The sequence below is a fragment of the Lissotriton vulgaris genome, chromosome 1_1 (assembly GCF_964263255.1).
Source record: "Lissotriton vulgaris chromosome 1_1, aLisVul1.2, whole genome shotgun sequence".
Classification (NCBI taxonomy): Eukaryota; Metazoa; Chordata; class Amphibia; order Caudata; family Salamandridae; genus Lissotriton; species Lissotriton vulgaris.
The window spans coordinates 1,976,208,487-1,976,229,057 of NC_141685.1; positions in this window are offsets into that span (position 1 = coordinate 1,976,208,487).

A 20,571-nucleotide genomic window follows, 5' to 3' on the forward strand; every position below is an offset into this window, starting at 1 on the left:
GGTCAGAATTGAACCATGATTTGGGCGGAAAGTTTTTTTGTTGTTTTATTTTGATTGGGGCAATTCGGTCGAGGGCTTCAGTAATAGAATTATTATAATGGTCGGTTAGATCATTGGTGCTGAGGGAGAGAGGGGCAAGGAGTAAGTGTGTTTTAATAGTGGATTCCAATTCGCTCGACGGAATAAGGTGAAGTTTACGAGTAGGTTTCAGACCTAGACTGCCGATGGAAGTGGGGCGCGTAATGGAGCAATTCAGGGTGAAGAGGATGAGGTGGTGGTCGGACCAGTCGACAGGCAGGATGTTTGAGAGGGAGGCCAGATCCTTGCAGGTCAGAATCGCATCAAGGATGGCCCCTTTAGCATGTGCTGGGGATTTGCAGAGTTGAGTCAGGTCAACGATGCCCATGATGCCGTTGAATAAGGAGACTGCGGGGTCGTCATTTTTATTCCAGTGGATGTTGTCGTCCCCAAGAAAGAGATTTTTAGAGTAGGAAAGCGATGCTTGGGCAATCAAATCAGACATCTCTTCAGTAAAGGTGATACAATTACCAGGAGGTTGGTAGATAGTGTGAAGCCTAATGGCGCGGGAGCCGGGAAAGTTGATCTCAGTGCATAGGTACTCCAATGTGGAAGAGTCTTGCACATGGACTGTTGAGAGATTAAGATCATCTTTAAAGATTAGGGCAAGGCCCCCTCCTATTTATTCAATTCTATCTTTCTTAATGATGAAATAACCAGGGGGGATCAGCAGGTCGAGGATAGGAGTGGATTGAGGGTTGAGCCAGGTTTCGGTAAGGTACGCTATGTCAATGTTATCGTGGAGAATGGTTTCTGCAATCTCAGTCGCATGGGTGAAGGCGGATCGGCAGTTAATCAGCATGCACGAGAGGGGGGTTGGGTTGGGCAGTTGGGAGGGGGAGCAGGGGGGATAAGTCTGAGTAGTCGGGGGGGTCTGGGAGACACAAGTAGTAGGGGAAGTCTGCTTGTACCAACGAGAACTGGGATAGTGGACTGATGGTTAAGGGAAGTTGAGGGAACGGATGAAGATGGGCAGATGAGAGAGCTTGTAAGAGAGTTAACTTCTAGGGCTGTCGTGCAGGTGTCAAGTTGTGAAGAGGGGAGCGTGATGGCATAGAAGGGGGGATGATTTTGGTAATTTCCACGGGTTCAGATGGGGTAGAGCCGTTCAAGGGGAAGGGTGGGCAGGGGGGAATGTCAATATTGGTATTGGTAGCAGCGCCAGGAGGAGTGTAGGTGTTGGCAACCAGGCCATGTGGGACGTTAGTAGGGGGTTGAGGGGAGGGATGTTGGAGTGTATGGAAGAGTGTATAGAAGAAGGGATGGTGTATTGTGAGGGGATCGATGTGTGGGTATGAACCACGGAGTGGGCTTTGGTGAGGAGAGAGACATCAGTTCTAAGGGAGGTGAGTTCAATGGCAAGGGATTAACTGGGTAAGAAGTGAGAAGTGAAGTGGCTCAATAGGGTTAATGAAGATAGAGGGGTAGGAGTAGTCTAAAGGTTAAAGATAGAAGGGAGGATGGGGGATAGCCTGGGGGAGGGTTGTGATGATGGGGGATCGTCGTTGGGTACAGTAGGGGTACCGGAGATAGAACGGGATGAGGTGATCAGGTTGGGTAGAGCGGGGACACAGGAGATGGACAGGGATGAGGCTTTCAGGTTGGGTGGTAGGATTGGAGAACAGGACAGGGAGATCGAGGGGGGTGGCGTTTTTGGTGCCTTTTGTGTTGCATGGGAGAACAGGGGGGGTGTGGGAGGGAGGAATCGGAGGGGGGGCGTGGGAAGTAAAAAAGGGACTGAGGGGGGATGTTAAGCGGAAAGGGTGAGGGAGGAGTGAATCATAGTGGGGTGTGGTGAAATTCAGAGAGAGATGGGGGTGTAGAAGAAACTGCATTGTTAGTATGAGGGGGGAGTCGGGGGTAGGAAAGGAGGTTAGGCTCAAGATTGGGTGGGTTTGTGAGAGGGGAAAGTGGGGCTGGGGGATTGGGCATTAGGGGTAGCGGGGGAGTTGGGGGCACTAGTGGACTGAAGAGGTTGGGAGTCAAGAATACAGATGGGGAGTGCGGATGGTGAGACCGGGGGAAGTGGAGGGGGGGTGGGAGAGACCGTGGATAGAGATTGACCTCGGGGTTGGGGTGAGTTATAGAGAGTAGTCAGGGGGGCAGGGGAAGAGGAGAGAGGTGAAGGGTCGCAGGGTAGTGGGGGTGATAGGGGAGTGTTTGCATGTTGTAAAAGGAGTTGAGAAAGTGCATGAAAGTGGAGTTCAAAGGTGTATAGGTGGAGTTCGGAGGCTTGGATGAGAATGTTTCCAGACTTGAAGATGGAAATATCTACTTTACCCATGAAGGCGGCAGATAGGGTGGTGGAGAGTTTTAGACCATATGGGATCTTGCTGGAGGTGTTGTAGAAATAGGCTTTTCCGTTTAGAAGGGTGCTTGGAGAAGAAGATGTAGTTGGTGGTGATGGAGGAGTTGAGGCTGTTGTGGTGGTCGGCAAATAGGGTTTCGGGATGCTGACAGAGAAGTTTGTGTTTAAAGTTTTTCTTCCCATGTTTGGAGAGGTGGGGAGGGTAGAGGATGGAGCAAGAGTTGGGGCCGAGCTTCTGGATGGGTGGGGATGTGATAGTGGGGGGCAGGTGAGGGGAGGCATGACTTGGAGAGAATGGAGCAGGGGGTGTAAGCCAGGATCGGTTGGTTAATGTTTAGAGAAAGATTAGGTAAGGAGTAGAGGTCTAAGCAATGGGAAATGAGATAGGTGGGGGTAATTTGCTGCGACCGAGTAAACAGTGTGATGCAGCTTATATGGTGGAGATGGAGCACAGCTAGTCACATGGAGCAAACTGCACACCACAAGCAATAGACAACGCGATACCTGCAAGGAGAAGGGCACATCGCACTGCAATTACACGCAAAAATTATGTGACTATGACATGAGGTGGCTGATGTCTTTCAGTGACATTTGAAGAAAAAATAAATAGCAAACCCAATAACTTTGTCCCTTGGAAAAATGCACACTGATGTAAGATTAAAACAAAACTGTTAGGTGAGTACCTTTTTTCCCATGGTTATAGTTTTGATTAATGCCTAGCTGTGCAGATTTTCTCATGGTTAGAGCCTTTACTATAGCTTTAATTGTGCAGAGTGAAAGGTTGGACAACTTTCCACAAGTTTTATATAGATTCAGTACTCATGTCTGTTACTGGAGAGATACAAATGCTTTCTGGATTTAAAGACCATCACAAAAATTCTAGTGGAGAGGGGGACATTTTAGGCATGCTGTGTGGGAAGTAGATAGGGTCAGATAGTAAATTACATTAAGAAGAGACAGATAAATAGAAAATCAGCTCCGGGATAGGTGAACATTAGGGGTCCTCTGTGGTCTCATTGCCCCGGAAACAGGTAGGGAGGGGGGTTTGAGGCGCTCAGGTGCCGACATTGAATTTATCCACGCTCTGCTGCCACGGAATTTAGAAGGTGGCTTCTGCACCAGGCTACACAGAGTAGGAAAACAGCCTCCGCAATACAGATAACACTCAAGACCTGACTTGGGGAAATAACAGTGAGCTCACTAAAAAAAAGAGTGCTTACCAGGCGCTGAACTCTCTGGGGATAAAAACATTCAACACAGGCTTCTAGTACAGGGACCCAATGTGCTCAACACACGTTGGTCTGTAAGCTTCTCTTAGGAAGTGCCTAGAATTCACATTAAGAGCGCAGACTTAAGCGCTACAACTGTGCTGTGTTTTGCAGGCAAGTCTCCTCACTCAGCACATGGCTGCCGGACTCACATAAGATCAAGTCCCATTGCAGAGGTGCTGCAACGTAATCTTGTATAGCCCTGAGATTGCTAGAACAGAGGCCAAGCCAACAAGCCCTTGGAGAACACTTCAGGCACAAACAGCAAGGCAGCAGGCAATAGGCCAGTACAAAGAAACAGGTAACATAGTGGCAGTCCTTTTGCAGCACAGTGCACAGTCAGCAGCAGACAACACAGCAAAGCACTTAGTAATGTGGGAGACCCTTCAGGCAGCACAGCAGTTCTTAAAGATGATGTACAGTCTGTAGAGCCACCAGTGTCTGGTTGAAGTCCACACAGTGTCTAAAATCATAGGGTCAGAGCCCTTGCACTTATATTCAACTTTGTCTTTGCCAAACAGGGCTCTTTCAAAAGAACCTTTAAAAGTCCTTTTCAACTCAGCCCTGGCTGAAGACATCCATAGGGAGTAAATCAGCCCTTTGTGGGAAGGCAGGACACAACAATTGTAAAGTGTGAACACCCTCCCACTCTTTTAGCCCAGGAAGACCACGAGTATGCAGATGTAACACAATCACACCCAACCCTTCCAGTGTGATGGCAGTCTGGGAAGTATGCAATAAGTGTAGAAGTCTCCCAGGCTCACACGTGGATTGGATTTAGGCTGCAAGCACAGGGAAATGCCCACTTTCCAAAAGTTGTAGCTCCAAAATAGTTATGTAAAATCCATCAGCAGTTTCAGAGAAAATTAAGTAAAAAAAATATAGGTATCGGAAGACGCGAGTCCTTGAAGTGGATACGCATTTCCTATTGAATTTAATTGGCTGCCAACATTTCAACTACTGCAGCCATCTTGGGACTCGGCTTGAAGCTGAGTCCCGCAAAAAAATAAAAAGTAAAGAAAAGGGGGCTGGGTAGGAATACCCTGATCCCCCATATATAGTGGGGGAGTCCCACACGGACTCTGACGGGGATAAAAAGTATTTTTTTCGTTTAATTTTGCTGGGACTTCATAGTGGACCTGCGCAAAATTAATAAAAAGCTACACAGGCCCTTCAAGACCTCATGTTACCTCCAGTAAGTCCCACACAATGAGATTGCTGAGAGGTCTTCACAGCCACAACCCCTTTCTCCACTATGCTGTAAACACGGCTCCTGTCTCACTACATGTTGGGGGATGAAGTTTCCTTTTCTCTTTGGGGTCCTTGGAGTTCAGAAACCCATTCTGTAATCTCCAGTAGGTCCCACACAGTGGGACTGCTGAGAGGTGGTTGGAGTCCACACACCCTTTTTCCACCACTCTGAAAATATGAATTCTGGTGCACTACTAGTTGGGAGATGAAGTCCCCTTGAATGCTGAGGGTCCTTGGGGACCAACAAGCCCTCCTGTTATCTCCAGTAGGTCCCAAACATCAGGATTGCTGAGAGGACTTCAGAGGCCACACCCCCTTTATCCACCACTCTGCAAACGCACCTCCTGGCACACTGCTGTTTGGGGAATGAATGCCCTCTTACTCCAGAGGGTCCTTGGGAGCCAACTACCTCTCATTGTCAGGTATGCTCCGCAGGATCCAGTTGTTACTAAATGGGGTCCACCTCTTGACGTCACTAACACCCTGAAGTATAAACACAGGGTGTTTCAACCATCAAGCGAGGGAAAGGAATGGGAAGGGGACAGCAGGGAAAAAGGACCTGAAATGAGATAAAACAATGATATAAACACGGCATATGGATCCAAGTCTACTCTCATGTAATCTTACTAAACTTCACAATACCTGTTGGAGGGCAGAACACACTCTCAAGGCTAAAGCTCCTCCAATACAACTCTCTTCCCGTGTACAATCTGTAAATACAGAAACACTCATGAATAGTTATATCTCAGGTCCGCACCATCCATCCACAATTGTGTCATGTAAACATTCATACCATAATTAAGGCCTTAGCCTTCAAGCAATGTATTCTTTCTGTGATTCCAATGAGGGAAGCCTCCCAAAATCTTGAAATCGGCAGTTAGAGAGCTAGAAAACCCCTTCCTTCCCTATGATGGAAAATTTCAGAATACTCCGGTGAAGTTGTAAGTTCTGAATTTATTGTACTGATGAAGGCATTACTACTCCTCCTCCACCTCTTGAAATGAAAGTTATAAGCTTGAACGTGGCAGCTTGTGGTTCCTTTCACCACTAAGCTCTATACAATAGTTATATAAAGGCACTTGATCTAAGAACACGGTAATGTGTGGCAAGAATACCACCACGCTCCGCTTCTCAACAATGCAGTAAAGATTAACAATGTACTCCTAAATATCCGATAGAAGTGAGAATACGGTAACGTGTGGAACCCCCCACTACGCTCTGCTTCTCATGCCAATTGTCACCATAAATACCACGGCAATGTGTAGCGAGATACCACAGCGCTCCGCAATGCTCAGAAACCAATCCGGGTGTGAGGGAACACAGCAACGCGTGGTAGGCAATACCACAGCGCTCCGCTTCCCGAAATCCTAATCCAAATACAGAGTCTGAAACGGTAGCGCGCGGTTAAAAAAACTGCTGCGCTCCACTTCTCAATTCTTACTGCAGCAGCCAAACGTTGAATCCCGGCGAGCAGGAGGCAGCCTCTGAACGCCCGCAACACTTGATCCAGAAGAGGCTAGCTCCAAAGACACTGCAGTGCTCAAACAGGAAGCAAACAGGAAACAGAGTCAGATTTACGCGCATAGGTCCCAGCGCGATGTTGCCTAAAGTAGTTCCTCCTCCATTGCATCATGGGAGGTGAAGTTCATAACATGTAAGGTAGGTGTGGCTAAGACCAAACCTGACACTCCTTTTACCTCCAGTAAGTCACACACTGTGCCCAGTAAGTCACACACTGTGCATTTTCTGGGGCCACTCTTCCTTTCTCCCCCACTCTGCCAGCGTGCATCCTGGTGCACTGCTATCGGGGAATGAAGTCCCCTTGGATGATAAGAGTACTTGGGGGCCAGAAACCCCTTCTGTTACTTCCAGTAAGTCCCAGACAGCGGGTTTGCTGAGAGCTGGTCGGATGCCCCTCACCCTTTCTCCATCACTCTGCAAATGTGATTACCAGTTAAAAAAACATAGAAATTCACTGAAAAAAACAAAAGTAGAAAGGACATTATAGGTAGGAAATGGAATTTTAAAAAACCTTAGTAATTCACTGAGAAAACCAAGGGTTATAGGGACGTTATAGTTAGGCTCATGATTCACTCATACAAAACCAGTGAAATCCAGTATTTATAGTTAGTTACCTGAGCTATAACACGCGTTGCTGCAATGCACTGCTTATGACTAATATACATACATCACCTATGACACCACTGATGACAGCTCAAATGATATGACTGATGCCGCTCGCAGCCGTCATCAGAGAGGACATTTTGCCGGTTTTTAAACGAGAAGCCTGCTCACCTTTTTATTCTTGACAACGTGGATTGACTTGGACATTGGGAGCTCTTGGGCGTGAAGTGAAGACCGCGGATGGGACTGCGAGGCCCAGCTTGCACAACGCTTTCCACCTACGCTGCAGCTGGGGCCTCTTCCCGCCCCCTCCTCCCAGCAGCCTTATTACGGCTCGCGGCCCCTGCTCCACGGGAGCCGCTCGTAGCCGTCATCAGAGAGGAAACTTTGCCGGTTTTTAAACAAGAAGCCTGCTCACCTTTTTACTCTTGACAACGTGGATTGACTTGGACCTTGGGAGCTATTGGGCGTGAAGTGAAGACCGCGGGTGGGACTGTGAGGCCCAGCTTGCACAGCGCTTTCCACCTATGCTGCAGATGGGGCCTCTTCCTGCCCTTTCCTCCCTGTATATAGATCATAATCATTCTCGTGCTAGCGGGACGCGCACGGGACCAGCCGGGCTAAGCCTGGGCAAAGGGCGGGCCGTCTGAGGCCGTCCGAGGACGATTGAGGCCGGGCTGGGCCCCGTCTCTTCATTCTACTTATCTCGAGGTCCTGGAACATTGACTATGCCACCAAAGCCAGGGAAAGGCGGAAAAATGCACAGGGGGGAATGTAAGAGGCCCCCTCGACACTTTTTTATCAAAGGCGGCATCAAATTTGGACCATGAAATATCTGTTGTCGAATCGCGCTTGTCCTTCGAACTCCAACAAAACAAGCGCTCGTCACTAGGTCCAATAAGACAGATACCTTCCCCTCCAACACACAGCTCCCAGAGCATAGGGATTTCCTCATCAATGGATACTAGCATCCCTCTGCTCCTCCAGGACAATTCCCCAACCTTAACTCAAGTCCCACTAAGGAGCCCCAACTACGACCCAACTATCTCGGACCTTTCTCTGGACTTTTCCCCAGCGAAGCCCTCACTGTTGCAGCTCCCTTAATGTGGCCCCTATGATTAAAAAGAGTTCACCCCCGCAAGAACCACCCAAACAACCAACTTTAACGAAAAGGAAGAGAGGGGGAAACGATCATTGGGGCAGACTAACTAAAGTACCCAGACTAGGTTCAAGCCCCCAAATGGATATTTGTAAAAAAAAACAACAGAATCATTTTCCACCACTAAAGATAAAAGCAAAGCCCCAGGAAATACAAAATCCGTCAAAGAATCAATCACTTGAACTCAAGCCAATCATGAATGACATAGAACATCTAGTCAGATATTTCTTCTTCCTGTCTTAGAAAGGGTAAAAAGATTGGGTGATCAGGTAAATAATGTAATTGTGGAAACCACCATAAATTCCCAACTTTTAAAGGGCCTGGTAGCCGTTAATACGAACCTCAAAACCAGTGGACACCAATCAATAAATAAGGCCGCTACAAAAGCTACATCTAGCTCTAACACGACCATTGGGAATGCTAGGCTTTCTAAAGACACTCGACCTGCCCTCCATACTCCCAGAGGGAAATCCGGGAAAATTGAGAAATTACATACACAATCCATCCTGACAGGGTCCAGAGAATCAGCTTCTCTTCCACCCAGCACCCATTCAGCTGGCACCAAACAGCCATGCATTAAGGCCGCTGACATAGACACTTCTCAACCTCTGGACAAACCCTCAAAAACGAAAGGATGTCATATCGACCTGCCACCCGAGGCGGTTCCATATGCCATAGTCCTAACAGGTGTTCCAGAGCTTGCAGAAGGAAAAAGGGAAGGCTATTCTGAGCTAAAGAATAAAGCTATTTATTGGCTCAGACAAAACAGGCCACTGCCCTCCTATATAGATGGAGATATAATGTTTGTTAAAAGACTGGCATGGGTTGGCTCAAGACCAAAAGACACTGCTGGGGATGTAATCCTTATTAACTTTAGGGACCGAAGGGTGGTCCCGCACATCGCTGATTGGTATCAGAATCAGGGATGTAGTAGTACAGTGCCCCGAACCCTAACTTTTTTTTATCCTGAGGCACTAATTGTTCCCCGCGGCCACCGTGGTGTGCCCACATATCAAAAACACAACCTCTATTCTTCCGATCTATCGAAGCAGATCCTATGGTCCACTAATCATTCGGTTTTTGGCAATGTAGAAGGGCCACTTACACATTGGATCTGTCAACTCAGCAAGGTTTTAATCCACCATTTTGGTCACTTCCGCTAACAACCCGATTTGACGTTTTTTCGGACCTAAATGATCTAGATTGACAACAGGGAAGCACTGTGATACATACACCAGAAATATTAAGTTGCCCAACGTCAACAAACTCCAATCAGTGTGGGTGACTTAAAACTGATTTAGTGGCAGGGGACCTTATGACTCCAACTGCCCCTAATGAGTCTCCGCTAAAACAGAATGACCAATTAGTTAATCTGACTGTCATAGATGACACACGTCTGATCCAGCACAACGTATCTGAATCCAATCGATCAAGTATCCCTAAACAAATAGATTCCATTCATAGCTTCCTTACATGGAATGTGGCCGGTCTAGCCGATAAAGTGTATCAACAACATTGGCTAGACATTGTTACTGAGCATAATGTTATTTGCCTTCAGGAAACATGGTCCGTGGAAGCACGTCATATTAGTGGTTACCAAACCTTTCACACCCTAGCCGTTCATAGTGCACATGGCCGCAACAAAGGGGGCCTGTGCACATTTGTATCTATTATTGGGGGTAATGAGATTAAAAGGTTTATGGCAACTGAGTACTATCTTTATTGTGTTAAATATATATATATATATATATATATATATATATATATATATATTGTGGTTAAAATGGGGCCCTTTGCAAAATGCAACTATACTAAATTTCTATAATAATATACCCCCAGATAAGAGTGAGGCCACTTTGCGTAAACTTCTCTCGACATGATCAGTTGGTGGGTGGGGTAGCTTTACTGACCTTGCTGGGAGTGCTGTTCCCGTTTTGCCTGTCCGTTTTCTAGCCACTTCGCCACGCCTCGCGGCCCCCGCTTCGTGGGAGCCGCTCGCAGGCTAGAGACCTTGGAGGGGATTGGAGCACCAACGCGCCTTTAGTGACATTACAGCTTGACATCAAGGCCAGAGGCGGGACTGCGAGGACCAGCGTGCTCAGCGGCGCTGATCGGCCGCAGCTGGTCCTCTTCCCGCCCCCTTCACCTGTCCTTCTCCCTGATAATCAGTGACAGTAACGCGCACACGGGACGCGCGCGGGGCAAAGGCCGGGGCTAAGACTGGGCAAAGACAGGGCCGTTTTAGGCCGTTATAGACCGATTAAGACTGGACCGGGCCATCCCTCTTGGTTCTTTATGTGAGTTATCTAGTTGCGCTTTTGTTTTAACTTTAAACCACCTACAGTTTAAATAATGTCTGTCCGTGAAACTAGGAGCAAGTCCACCAAATCCGCGAAAAAGGCTACAGGTACCCTGGACGATTTTATCACAAGGACAAGCCTTTCAATTGATAATGAGATCACTAAACTCCAGCACAGAGTATCCTTGGAGCTGGAGTCTGCAAGGAGGCTCTCTACCGAATTAGCACTAAGAAAAAAATCCTCCCTAGGTAGTATTGCCTCCTCAAAAACTCCTGAACGCACTACTGGCCCCACACCAATTATTACCTTGGTCGAGGTTCACTCTACTGCTGAGGAAACAACTCCCTCTATTAATCAAGATCTTGTTCCCTCGGGCCCCTCTGTCAGTGTTGTATCTGAAAGTCTTCCATCTTCGGATCCACTGACAGGGAATATCGAGGGCACTAAAAATGGTGAGAAGCAAAAGGTATTGGTGGAATCAGACCCAAACAAAAGTCAGTTGCCTGTTAAGATATCACTAAAACATAAGAGTAAACGGAAACATATATCTGCGTATGCTAGGAAAAAGGCGAAGGTAGCCTTTAGTCAAAATATTACAGGGGGGGCCTCGCAAACACCCAATGTAACGAGTGCTAATAATACTTTTGACCAAGCGCCTCTAATTGTTCAAAGTATCAATGATAGCACAGATGAGCAAAACTCGGTCATAATGGCTGACCATTCTGTCAATGAGGGCCAGAGAAACTCTTTGAACATGGTAGAACAGGAAGGGGGAAGGGAAGAGTTCTTGAAACTGGTATGGGAGACACTTAAGAAACTACTCAGGCCATTAGAAGTCAGGTTAACTGGCATTGAGAATCAGTTGCTTGAGGTAGAAAAAAGTGTTATTACACTATCTAGCTTAAGTCTTAATCGCACTGATGTACCCATAGTGTCTATGCAAGCACCAGCTACTGCTCCTGTGATACCTCTGAATAAAAATCCAACTAGCATACAGCAGAAAAAAGAGGGAATAGTAAAAAGCACAAATATAAAATCGACAACAAATACATCAGCCACATCAAATCCAATACCCTCGACCTCGTCATCTGTAAATACCTCTAATACATCTTTGCTGAAGGGTCATGCTCAAAGCAAAACGCCTCAATTGCCAAATGTTGCTGCTACCCATTCTTCTATCCCCAACACCCCTGTTCCACCGAAATTCACATCTAATCTACCTGCCAATCCTCATACTACCCTTGCCAGTAATAAACCCTTGACTGATAGATCTTTTGTCAATGTTTCCAGCAAGCCAAACTATCAATCTGGCCATTCCTATAACAACTTTAAAGGAGGGTATATAGACTTGCCACCTGACGCAAGCCCATTTGTAATTGTTCTTACAGGGGTACCTGAATTAGAAAACCAATATGAGGAGAACTTTCAATCCCTTAAAAATAAAGTGATCTATTGGTTAAATTCGAATAAACCCATTCCGAACCACATGAAAAGCAAAATCCTTATGGTTCGTAGGGTGCCGTGGGTAGGACCCATGGCTAAATCAATTATGGGTGACTGTATAGTCATTTCTTTCGAGGAACCCCATAGTGCTGAACAGATTTGCAAATGGAAATCATATGGAGACACACCACCCATTGAAGCTAGACCTCTATCGTTTTTTTACCCTCCACCTAGGCCTATACAATATGGGTCTAATTGGAACACTGTCAAACAGTATCACGGTTATGTACCTAACTTAGCTAGACAGGCAGATCGAAACATGTGGTCTGGTATCCCCACCTTTAACAGGTACAGTTGTCTAGATGCTGTCGATTGACTTGGGACTATGCCAGATTGTATTCCCAAGTTATATGACACTTACTGTACACTTGGTAATAAGCCTTATCACCACCAGAACAAGGAAAGGTTTCTAGCAGCTGATAAAGTATGTCACGATCTGGATGTGGGTTGTTTAGATGGGGGAACCAATACCACAGTAAGAGATGTGGTCATTGAGACAGAGAATCAAACTGCCGATATACAGTTAGGTAGTGTACATCACCAGCCGGTATTTATGCCGGCTTTTGATGACCAAACCTGTTCTAGTAATAGACTAACCCCACGTTTGCTCATTTTGTCTTGGAATATTGCTGGTGTTGGTAAAAATCTTAAGGATCCTGAATGGGCTGATTATGTTGATACTAGTGACCATTGTTTATTGCAAGAAACATGGGCAATAGATGTTCCGCATAGAGTCGGATACAAAACCTATGGCACTGAGGCAGTTCAGTCTGATAGGGGGAGACCGTCAGGGGGGTTGATCATATGGCTTAAAATCACCTCGGTTATGAGGGTTGAAATTATAGATACAGGAACACCTGATATTCTGGCCCTAAAAATTGTACCCTCAAATGGAAATGAATGTTACATTGTCAACGTCTATAATAGACCACTTGCTCATTCTAAGGTCTCACCTACTCTGGAAACACTGGATCTCTTTTTGAAAAAGGTGGTTGGAGATACTCCGGTAATTCTGGGAGGCGACCTAAACTGTAATTTCGAACCGGTTTCTGGTATTAATGACGTTTTTGAGGACGAGGACCAGGTGTACAAAATTCCCCAGCTTGAAACCTCAAACTTTGTTAAGTGTTCCACTTTGGCCGTTCAATTGCTAAGGCTAACTGCAGATCATGGTCTTAGAGCATGTAACGGCCGCCTCCCTTCGGACTTGACAAAACAATCAACTTTTGCGAAATCTAATAGTAATCTAGATTTCATACTTGTTTCACTTAGCCTTTGGCATTATTTGATTGATTTAAAAGTGGCAAGTAGGGAGGAAAGTGATCACTACCCCTTAGAACTTTACATTGATGTGCAAATGTTTAGTGACATTACTGCTAACCTAGCTACTCTATCATCTGAGACCACCAATGACAAAATGTGTGAGGATGTACATATAAATAACAATAGACGTGCAGTAAAATGGCCCTACATTTTGTCTGATGGCAAGGCCCTAGCATCGGTGTACTCTCTCTTTGGGGAAATGTTCGGACCTATAGCTGGACAATCTTTTCTACCCGTCCACTTTGATCACTTTATTGAACTGCACAATGTTTTCTTCAGTGAACTAAAAACTTGCTTGTCAAAAATGCCAAGGAAAAAGCAACAAAATATAAGAGTGGGAAGTCACGGAAAACTATGGTACGATCACTCATGCAGGATGGCCAAGAGAAATCTCTTGCTTGCTATTAAAAGCAAATCAAAAGAAGGAGTCAAATTTGCAAGGGAAGGATATAAGTGTGCCCAAAAAACATCAAAAAAACTATGGGAAGAGTCGATCTGGTCAGAAATGCTAGTTGCTGCAGAAACTAATGATAATGTTGGCTTTTGGAGGCTGGTGGCAAACGAGGGGCATGCAGGCAGAGCTGTAAAAGACACGTTTTTGGATGAAATGACATGGGTGACCCACTTCACATCCCTTTACAAACAATATGATGATGATGACAACAAGATACCCTGGTCCCCTCCTCCTATCGAACCCCTTGACTTCACTCTGGAGGAAACAACAAGGGCGATTAATGAACTAAAAAACAGTAAAGCACCAGGCCCTGATAAAATACCGGGGGATCTATATAAACACGACATTGAAGTATGGGCTCCTTATGTAAATCGTTTGTTTAATGTTCTGTCTACAAGTTGTCGCTTTCCAGATAGTTGGCGTGCAGCGGAAGTTGTGTTAATCTTTAAAAAGGGGAATAGATTGGTACCCTCAAACTATAGACCAATTAGTCTAATGGACACCCTGCAAAAACTCTATGCCAAACACTTACTATTTCGGATTAATGATTGGCTGGAGGACTCAAAAATAATCTCCAAATTTCAAGCAGACTTTAGGAACAAGACTAGTACCATAGATCAAATATTCAGATTCTGTTGTTTGATCTGGAAGTACGTGCATATCAGGAAAGGTCATTTGTATGTAGCTTTCGTAGATCTGAGAGCCGCATTTGACCTTGTTCCTCGCAACTTGCTCTGGAGGACCTTAAGTGAAGTAGGCTTGCCAGGGTGTCTTTTGGCTCAAATAGTTGAGTTGCATGCTGGAAATTATGCAAACATCAGGTGGGGTCCAAATGGCGAACTGACGCGTAACATCCCCATTGAACGTGGGGTTCGCCAAGGGTGTGTCTTGGCCCCTACCTTGTTTTCCTTGTTTGTGAATGATGCTCCCAATTATTTGAATGGTTGTACTAATGATTCCCCGCAGCTTAATGGAGAGAGGGTGCCTGCGTTGCTCTTTGCGGATGACACCATTCTCATATCCCAGACTAAGAAAGGACTCCAGACACTCTTAAACTCCTTTAGCTGTTATTGCGTGACCAAGGGCCTGGAAATAAATGCTGATAAAACGAAATGTATGGCACTAAACCCCAGCAAACCGGACAGAGGGTTTTTGACTTTGAATGGCCAGAAATTAGGAACTGTGGAAAACTTTTCATATCTGGGCGTTGCACTTGATTCAAAACTAAGTTGGAAGGCCCAAATTGAGAAAAGTAAGGTATCATATGCCCACAACGTTAAACCAATTATATGTAGGCTAAACGCTAGCACAAGCAAGAGTGTAACCCCTGTCTTAGAGCTTTTTAAATTTAAAATTCAATCTGCTGTGTTGTATGGAGCAGAGATATGGGGACCTTGGGCCAGAGATAGCTTTCAGGGTTTGGACAATAAATTCATGAGAGCTATTGTAAGGGTCCCGAATAGTACACCTTTAATTCCCCTCCAGCTCGATTTGAATTTTAAAAGAACAGATTACTTTGCCATTATAAGACCATTAATGTTTTGGGTTAGGTTGTGGTCTACCCCAGAACTGCTCGAATACAGAAATGGCCTTCAAGAATTGTTGATCCTTGATTCTTTTAACTCTATTCAGTGGCTTGTGCATATTAAAAAATGGTTCACGCTTCTGGGCCTGTACTCAATGTGGGGGAATCCTGACAATTTACCGGCTTTTTCTAAATCTATATTAAAACGAGCCTTTTGGTCTTACATGAGTGACAGGCTCATACATGAAAGTAGAGTTGGGTCTCTAATTCAAGATTTTCTATCCTTTAAAGACGAACCCCGCTTCAAATCCTTTTTGGATGAAATAGAGCCACCTATTGCAAAGTCCCTTTATTTGAAGTTTAGATATGGGATCCTTATGCTGAACTATAATACAGAACGCTGGTCACAGAAAAGACTGGGAGGCCTGAATGACAAAAGCGGGTGTTGTTCTATGTGCTCAAACCCTTGTAAGGAGAATGAGGTTCACATGTTGTTTATATGTAGTGCCTACTTGAAGGCTCGAAAGAAATGGTTAAAACCCATGTGCACTCTCCTAGGAACCAGATCTTGTTCTACAGCATATAGGATTATAAAAAGCAATACAACTCAGTTTATTGTATTTAGCATAAGCAGGTTCCTTTACTCTGTGTATGTTACTCGCAGGAAACTTGGTCAGATACTCTGAGTAGAACCTCTGTATGTGCTTACAAAAATCTGTTGCTAAAATGAAATGTGTTTTAAATTGAGGGGGTGAAAATTAATTCTTGTACTACATTTTTAAACTTATTGTTTTAAAGTGTTGTTGTATGTATGCTATAATGACTCTCTGTTCTTTGTTTTTTTTATATATGTGTCTTTTATGGCCAAACTGGCCGAAATAAATAAAATAAATAAAATAAATAAATAAATAAATAAATATTATGTTTTGGGTAGGAGATTTTAATTGCATGATCTGCCCACATGACTCGCATGGTTTGTGCGGCCTATCAGATTATGGGGAACCTTCATAAACGAGATTTGTATACCGAGCATATCATTTCAACCGACCTTTCATGGGAGGGGGTGCAATACAACAATTGATTATACTTTAATCTCTCCATCCCATGCCGGGTTAGTGGCTAGCTGGGAAGTGGGCCAGGCCCCCCATTCTGATCATTACCCTATAGTGTTCAGTATCAAAGTTAAAAAATCAACACGCAGGGCCGAGGTCAACACTCAATATACCTCAGAGATATGACTAGCCTCAAAAAATGGCTACACAATCAAATGGGACAAAGTAGATCCCCCGGGATTTTGGAAAAACTAGTTGCTTCCAACCTCGAAGACCTTATGATCTGTCTAACCCAAGAAGAGCCACCAGACAGTGTAATGAATTCCTTTTCTAAAATACTAGCCACAGTCAAAACTTTATTGAAAAGAAAACATCGGACTGGGGTTTTAAAACCCCATAGGTGGTTTGACAGTAAGTGCACTAAAGCACTAACACTTCTCAAAAAGGCATTGCAGACAACCCCAAAAAAATCCAGATTTAATCCGCACAGCCAGAAAAACGTATAAAAACACCATAAATATGAGAAACGCCACCCTAAAAAACAAGGTATGGGCAGCCCTGAAAGAAGCCTCGAATAAAAGAGACAACAGGGCCTTTTGGAAGGTGGTTAATGACCCCTTCCTACAAACTAAAGAGGCCGACCCCTTTGAGGAAATAGAAATTTTTAGGTAGTCAGTGTGACCCCCCCTCGCACCCTAACCATGCACCCGTGCTCCATGTATGTCATGTAATTTCCTTTCCGTGCCTGCAACGAAGACGCATTTGCATTTCCGTCTAACGTTAACATGTCAGCTATTCAGTCCTCCATGATAGCAACGTTAATTTGGCTTTTAAGCCTATGTTTCCAATGCATTTACATGGTGCATATTAAAATAACGCGAAGCACACGTTTTTCTGGCTCAGTCGAGCCAGGCCCTTAATTGAGGCTCCGAGTCTCTTCTGTCTCTGAAAGCTGCAGTTTAGGTATGCATCCCTGACCTCTACCCTACTTCCTGCTCAGGCGAGCGGTGCTCGGCTCGGCCTGGCCTGCCTGCCAAAACGGTATTTTGCCTACAAGTTATCTGTTCAGCCTCCGAAAAACACATTCCAGTTCAGTGAAATAGGTAAACATATTCCAGCCTGCAGAGCAAAGGGCCCAGCTTTCCTGTCTCCTTGCACGTAATTTACTGCACCCGTTACCATGGTAGACCCATGGCCCCCGCGCATTGCATGAAGAACTATAGGCACGCACTAGCATCTAGCATCTTGAGCGGCCCCCTGCCCGAGAGACCTTTTACTTCAGACAACACATCCTCCAAACATAAGATACCAGATATGCTATAGGTGCAGGTCGTTCTGACACCCCAGACACCAGACTCCTCTACTAGTGCTAAAGTTAAGCCCCCCAGCTCTCCCCAGTTACACGTCATGCTCAGTTGCGCACGCATCCAGGACAAAGGTTTCTGCTGACCCTGCAGAATTTCTCTATGCATCCACCCACCTATGACAATTCTGTGTCGTTTCCAGCACACACCTCTGTGTACGCCCCTGTACACGCCTTCTTTTACGCACATGTGTTCTTATCTTCTCTCTTTTTTCACTTGTTACGCCTACTGTATTCATTTCCATTATACAGTTTTACTATATATAATGTGTGATGTTAATAAAATGTTGAATATCCCTTCCTGAACCTTAGTGGTGATGGAACCCGATGTCCATTGTCTCGAGCCACTTAAATAAAGCCCGTATGACTCAGATACCACGGACTCTGCCTCTCATTTTATTGAGCTATTCTTATTGTCACTTAATGTATAGAAAAATAGTCCCGGTAATTTTATTTACCACATAATCTGGCGCCCGAACAGGTACCCCTCCCCTTCCCCACTCGCCGGCGATGTAACGCAGGCCCCTGACCCCTTCTACAGCCGTGACAGACTCCTGTGCACACCTGCGGGTTTTCCTGCTATCTCCCTCAGGCCCACGGAGGAGACGGAGACTGCGGTCCGGCATCCAGACGAGGCGGTGAGGAATGCGGAGAGTCCTGACCAGAGCCCAAGCAGAGAGAGCAAGGTCCGAGGTATCTGTAAGCCCACCTGTTTCGAAGCGCATGCGTAGTAGCAGCCAGACGCCGTAGCAGTCCAGTCCAGTCCAGTGTTGAGTTTCCGAGGCCTTCAGTTATGCTTCCCGGTGAGTACCGTTGCTGGGGCGCATCTAGACGGGTTCATTAATTTGTGCCCGGTCAGGACGGGTCTGGGTACACAGATCCGGTCAAGACGTGTTCACTTAGGTGGATACGGTATGACGTGTCTCTTTATGGGACCGGTATGTCTGTACTGTCTTAGCAGTGCATCTAGTAATCCAGTATTCTAGTAATCCAGTATTCTAGTATTGTTTCTCGAGATTTTCAGAATTTGTGTTTTTCTATGTACCAGGTAGTATCAGTCTGAAATGTTTTAATGTGTTTAATGTCGTGGTATGAATGATTGTTTGCTATTCATTACTGTGTTTATTGTGTAAACGCTCAAGTAAAATTCAAATATGCCGCTGTTTTTGAAATTACGTCAGATAGGAACCAGGAAAGGGATACTCGAAGAAGCAGTTACCATCCCGCCTAGGGACACTCCCGGACATTTTATGTACCATAAGCATGGCTTAGATGCCATACTGTACTTAGACTTATGGGTTGAATACACCAAAGATCTGGAAGAGAAATATAGATGGCCTGTCTCAGGGACATGGGATGCTGATTGCATCATGAGAGTAGAAGAAGCATTATGGAAAAAGAAAGCCAGACAATCCCAGAAAGATGCCATAGAATTATGGCATAAGGAAGCGCATAGAAGAACAGAGAAAGAACTTAGAAAAGCAGAGAAAAATAGAGAATCATCAGAAAAAGCCCAAGAAAAAGAATTACTAGAAGAAGGTGAACGAGTTGGAGCAGAACAATTAGACCGACAAAGAAATGCCCTTATGAAAGGCATGTACCCCCTTCTCGCCGAGGGCCTGCCTAAGGCCACCTCGGAAGTACCCAGTAATTTACCGCCACCACTGGTTCCAACTAAACTCTGTCATAAACAGACCGCAGCGGACATTTTCCTTTCCTCTTACTTAGATGACACTGTCCCAGAATATGCAAATACAAATCCTCCTCGAAATATTAATCCTCCCAACCCTGTTCAAGACACAATTCCCCCCACTGTCCCTCCTGCCACTGGTCCTGGTAATCCCTTTAGTGGGCCAGCAACACAGGGCCAACCTACATTGCCTACACCTACTTCTACTACACCTACTTTACCAGCTACACTACCACCAGTGACAGCACAACCAGTAATACTTGACGATCACACTTCAGGCGGAGCAGTAGGAGATATTCCTATCACCCCGCCTCAAGTAAAGCGAACCACATTAAGAGAAGCAGCATTACAACTTACACCGAAAGTAACTACATACGCCGCCCTTAAACAGTACCTCACTGATTACTCTAATTGTTCAAAGTATCAATGATAGCACAGATGAGCAAAACTCGGTCATAATGGCTGACCATTCTGTCAATGAGGGCCAGAGAAACTCTTTGAACATGGTGAAACAGGAAGGGGGAACGGAAGAGTTCTTGAAACTGGTATGGGAGACACTTAAGAAACTACTCAGGCCATTAGAAGTCAGGTTAACTGGCATTGAGAATCAGTTGCTTGAGGTAGAAAAAAGTGTGATTACACTATCTAGCTTAAGTCTTAATCGCACTGATGTACCCATAGTGTCTATGCAAGCACCAGCTACTGCTCCTGTGATACCTCTGAATAAAAATCCAACTAGCATACAGCAGAAAAAAGAGGGAATAGTAAAAAGCACAAATATAAAATTGACAACAAATACATCAGCCACATCAAATCCAATACCCTCGACCTCGTCATCTGTAAATACCTCTAATACATCTTTGCTGAAGGGTCATGCTCAAAGCAAAACGCCTCAATTGCCAAATGTTGCTGCTACCCATTCTTCTATCCCCAACACCCCCGTTCCACCGAAATTCACATCTAATCTACCTGCCAATCCTCATACTACCCTTGCCAGTAATAAACCCTTGACTGATAGATCTTTTGTCAATGTTTCCAGCAAGCCAAACTATCAATCTGGCCATTCCTATAACAACTTTAAAGGAGGGTATATAGACTTGCCACCTGACGCAAGCCCATTTGTAATTGTTCTTACAGAGGTACCTGAATTAGAAAACCAATATGAGGAGAACT